A 5,546-nucleotide genomic window follows, 5' to 3' on the forward strand; every position below is an offset into this window, starting at 1 on the left:
GAAGGTTTTCTGATGCATTACTGGCATAATTAAAACTTAATTAATAGTGCCAGTGTTGATGTCTCATGTCCCATGGGACAGAAAAAGGGCGATGTGAGGGAAAACTGAGTGGCAAGTATATAGGAACTCTCTATTTTCTTTGTAACTCTTCTATAAACATAACATTACACCAGAAAAAGTTTATTTAGAAAAACCAGTGAAGGTAATTGACTGAGATACAGGAAAAAAAAAAAGAAAGCATAAGTAAATTACAAGGTATTTTTATTACAGATTACTACGTAGCCACAAAATATAAGTAAAATAATATTCCTGTGGAATTATCCTCAAGATGTATCATCAAGAGAGGAAAAAAGCCAAGTCCCAGAACAACACATGTAGTACAGTCTCAACTATGTGCAGAATGAAACAGGGCCTATGAACATGCCTGGGCTACAGATAGACAAAAAAAGGCATGAGAGTCCATATGCTAAACCAGGGATCAGCAAACTTCTACACGGGCCAGACGGCAACTACTTTCAGCTTTGTGGGACAGCCAGTCTTTGTCACAACTCCGCCCCATAGCATAAAAGTGTCACCGACAATATGTAACTGAAAGGGCATGGCCGTGCTTCAATAGAACTTTATTTGCAAAAACAATCTACGGGGTAGATTTGGCCCGTGGGTCATAGTGTGCCAACTGTTGTTCTAAACTGTTAGCACAGTAGTGAACTGTTTGTTGTTAAAATAGTTTACAAAAAAACCTTAGTATTATGTTTATTAAAAATTAGTGTTGTGTGTATTAAAAATAATAGTAGTGGATAGAGTGCCCTAACCCAGCATCCAGCATAAAGAAGTGTTCAGTAATTGCTGGGTCCTGTCCCCTTCTCTGTCCCCCACCGTCTGCAGCTGAAATCACGACTGCTCTGTGTCTGACCTGCCACATGGCTACAATGACTCGATCCACGCCATCCAGGGCACCGTTCAGCGTTGAGATTATGAACCAGCCACCTGCGGAGGAAAACAAGAATACAGCAGGTGCCACAGCTTGGCACCGAAATGAGCTCTGACTCCCTGTCTGTTTCCCTTCCCACAGAGGCTTCATGGGAGGCCCAAACAGGTACAGGAATCTTCCAGAAACCTCCAGGCCCTCTCAGGGAGAACGGCTGAGTGACAGTTATGTTCGGGAATGATTTGCAAATTGCATTCTCCTGGAGATTATTAGGGGACTCATTAACAATACAACAGTACATTACTTTCCAAAATTCTGATCTAAGCAGAAAATTAAAATTATTTGCCAAATGACCTAATAAAATTGAATAAAATGTGCTGAGAAAATGAAAACCGCCATAGATCATCTTGCAGAATTTGGCTAAAAATAGCATCCACTTTCTGTCACTGAGAGGAAGTGCTGTGCCCTTGTGCAGACCTGGACGGACCTGGCGCAGGAGCCTCAGAGAAGGGGGACGAAGCTGGCTGCCAGCAGGAGGCTGATGACACGGGAGCCCATAGTCCAGGCTGAAAGGCCAGCCCCACCTCCCGCCTCCCGCAGGCCCGCCCCCTCATACCCACCTAGTTCAGGCCTCACTTATCGCCTGTTCGCCTACTTCCGAGACCACCTTACTGACCTCCTTGTCCCCTGACTGCCCACTCCAGCACAGTCTCCACGATTTCTGTCACAAGGCTCCTTCCAATGGGCAAGTCTGACTTTGCCACACTCCTTAGAACGTTTGCAAACACTCTATTGCTCAAAGGTCCAAACTCTGTAGCAGCGATTCTCAAAACGTGGCCCCTGGACCAGCAGCATCCCCAGGGCACTTGTGAGAAATGCGATTTGCAGGGAATCAGAAACTCAAAGAGGGGCCCAGCCTTCTGAGTTTTAACAGCCTTCTAGGGGATTCTGCGCACGCTCAATTCTTCTAGGGGATTCTGCTGCAAGCCACTGCTCTACAGCACGGCACAGAAATAATGTTGCGTCCGGCCTTGATCTTCCTGCTTTCCTACCCCCACGCCGACCCTCCTCACCTTCCATCTGTCCCCAACCACGCAGCCTTTTGACCCATCCAAAGAGACTGCGTGTTTGCTCCTGCTGCTCCCTCTGTGGGGAAGTCTCCCCCTTTTGCTTGGTGAGCACCACACCCTTCAAAGATCCAGCGTTAAAATATCAGTATTAGGCAGTTCCCTCAGTGGTCACCCAGATCTGTCTCTTGCTTCAACAGAGTTTGGATGGAACTGACTCAGGCAGGCCCCTTCTTCCAGCCTCCAAGCACCCTCCAACCTCTTTGCCAGTCACCGCCCGCAGGACCACCTCAGCCATCCTCAGCCTCCGAGACCAGCCCACACCAATTTTTGACTTTTATTCCTTATTGCTGAACAACCATGAGCTCCCAAATTCGTCAGAATTATTCCACCGCGGTGGAGGCCCCATCGAGCACCAGCCAGCCTGCACCTGCAGGCCTTCTACTTCCACTGCAACGCTGTGGCTCTGGAGGGAATGGGCCACTTCTTCCACGAGTTGGCTGAGAAGAAGCAGAAGTGCGCCAAACGTCTCTTAAAGATGCAAAACCAGGGCAGTGGCCACATTCTCTTCCAGGAGGTGCTGAGGCCTTCCCAAGATGAGTGGGGTGAAACTCAGGATGCCATGGGAGCCGCCGCAGCCTTGGAGAAGAACCTGAACCAGGCCCTCGTGGATCTGCACGCCCTGGCTTCTACCCACACAGACCGTCATCTCTGTGAGTTCCTGGAAGACCACGTCCTGGATGAGCAGGTGAAACTCATCAAGAAGATGGGCGATTACCTGACACATCTGCAGGCTGGCCGGCTCCCAGGCTGGGCTGGGTGAGTTCTCTCTTCAAAAGGCTCGCCCCCAAGCATGATTAGAAGCCTTTGGAACCCAGAGGCCTTTGAGGGACACCTCTACATCCCCCTGGAATCTGGCTTTTGCCTGAGTCTCTCCTTGAAGCCACTAGACATCCTTTTAACCACCTGGAACCCTCTCCCAGGCATTGGACTAAATGGAAACAATGGAGCTTTTTGCAAGAAAAAAAAAAAGCATCAGTTTATTTTCCCATTTGAAAGGCCTACCCTAGCCCTTGTTTGCATTGCTCTCCAAGTTAGCCATTCAGCTGATCTCAAAAGCAGCCCTTCCTGAGGGCCCCCAGGAGGCCATTTTCTTCCTTATCTGTCCCTACTTAGCTTTCCATGTTTCCCTTAATGTCTGTCTAAAGACTAGCTGGCCTGCTCAGTTGTGAGGGACAGGGGCCCAGACAGGGTCATCTCAGGACCTCGCATGGGGCCTGGGAGGGACTTAGTGCTTAGAAAACACTTGCACAGAAAAGAACCTTATCAACTTGAGCATAAGGAGAAAGCCTCTAAAAATAAGTCCAATTCACAAACACATTTGATTTTACCTGTCCCCAAAGAGACAAAGATATTCAAAACAGCAAGCCCCCCCATACAACAACAAAGGGTAGCAGTTCTGTTCCACGCATTGTATGCAAATGATCGAGTTCACACAAGTTTTTAGCAGAAGCTAACAGTTCACTCAGCTGGAAAAGGCGTGGGTGTAGAGGTGTTGCCGAGCCCTAGAGGCAGGGTTTGCAGCTGCCTGCAGAAGCCCCAGTGTTCAGCAGCCATCCCTTCTGGGTGTGTGAAGCACAGGTGATATACTTGTCAACCTCAGAACACATCTGCACGCAGTCAGCTTAGTGAATATCATCAAATCCACTCCAACCAGAAACATCTGAGCCCACTTAATTCATTAATTCTTGAAAACTAATGGCTCTACTAGAGAACATTCCTGGGCCATGAACTCTAAAATCCAGGAATCAGAACCAGCCCCAACTCTTAATTGTGGGGCCCCATGAGATGACTTGTGAGAGGACATGGGGACCCAAAATCACAGTCTGAGAACCGAGGAAGAGGCTTTCGAAGCCATCCACTCATACTCCCCATTGACACCTGAGAGCGCCCTGGCTACATCCTCAACGGCTGTAGGCCAACCACAGGAGCCCAGGCTCAGCACCTTCCCAAAAGGCGACTCAAGGTTTGGCATTGTGTCCTGAATGTCCTAGAATTTCAGTTCTTTGAGCTATGAGGAGAAACTCTAAATATCACTTAATTCAGTGGCTATGGACCCAAAGATCCCTGAGCTACTGCCCAAGAACTGTAGTCTTTGGTCAAAAAGACCAAAGAAAATCAGATATTTGCCCAAAAGGAGGCTAACGAGGCTGTTATTTAATTACACATTATATTTCTAAGTGGAAAATAATCTCTCAAAACATGGTGACCACAAAAAAAGGAAGTTGATCAAAAAGATGAACCCCAATTCCCTGGTTTAACTTGTCTTTTTTTAGGGATAAGGAAAGCAAGGCCCAGAGAGAGTAGGTTACTTGCCCAAAGACTCACAGCTGGATGGAGTAGCAAGCAGCAAGAACTCAGACCTCCTATCTCCTAGCCTGAAGCTTTTTCAACAATACGCCAGTTATTTATAAAGTTGCCGAACCCGGAGGGGAACATTCTCAAAGTGTAGTTTCTGGACAAGCAGAATCAGGCCCTGGATACTTGTTAGAAACTCAACTTTTTGGACCCATCCCAGACTTGCCAAATCTAAAACAATGAGCATGTGGCCAATAATTTGTTTTTAGCAAGTCCTCCAGGTGATTCTGAAACACCTAAGAGCTTGGGAACCGCGGCCATAAGGAAATAGTACTTTTACCACCTGATGTTCTTCTCTCTCCAAGTTGAAAAAACTTACAATTGAGAAAGTTCCATCCTGAGACTTGAACGTTATTGATGAATTTGCAAAAGGCCACTCTGATGTGATTTTGTGGTACAAGAATCTGAGCAGCTTAGGGCGCTCAGGGTTCCCTGTGGACATAGTTTGAGAACCACCGGCATAGTGTGGCTATGCCAGGCCAGTATTGCAGGTTGAGTTCTGTGGGCCACAGGACCTTGGCAGGTCCCTCCCTGTTGCTGATCCACGGTTCATATCCGCTGCCAGTTCCTGTCCCCACAGCTCTCTCTACAGGTCGTGGTAATCACTCCTTCTCTCCTTTCCCTCCCAACTCCCCTGCCTGCCTCCCCATTACTAACCCCAGAATATTGCCTATTCCTTGTCATTTCTCTATACTCTGCCCACACCTTTGGAAAGCATTCTTTTCCTGGACTCTCTTCAAATTACCCGGTTTGAGAGTGTCCTTGGTTTCCCACTAGGACCTGATTGATATGTAACACAGACATTCCCAGACTTTTTGTCTACAGAATCCTTAGTAACTCCATAATTTTTTCATGGAAGTACCAGGCCAACAGAAATACCTAACAATTATATTTATGGAGCAGTTAAGTCCAAATGATTTAATAATTATTTATGACCTAACATAGCAGCTGGTTTTTAAAATAATGCACATAAATTGAAAAAAAATAACATTTTTACTTCATTCTCAAATAACCGCAGTTACTTAGTAATGGGGTGCGTGCACCTGTTGGACACTGCACACCTTCTCAGACCGTGGAAGCAGACTGGACACCACCACCCTCACTGCCTGCTCCACACTGAGTCACAGACCCTG

At 47.1% G+C, this 5,546-nt stretch overlaps 1 pseudogene; it reads left to right on the forward strand.

Annotated features, from left to right (window-relative positions):
* Positions 1 to 2,355: 2,355 nt before the first annotated feature.
* Positions 2,356 to 2,856, forward strand: LOC112304208 (ferritin light chain pseudogene; annotated as a pseudogene).
* The last annotated feature ends 2,690 nt before the right edge of the window (positions 2,857 to 5,546 follow it).

Source organism: Desmodus rotundus, chromosome 6 (assembly GCF_022682495.2).
Source record: "Desmodus rotundus isolate HL8 chromosome 6, HLdesRot8A.1, whole genome shotgun sequence".
NCBI lineage: Eukaryota > Metazoa > Chordata > Mammalia > Chiroptera > Phyllostomidae > Desmodus > Desmodus rotundus.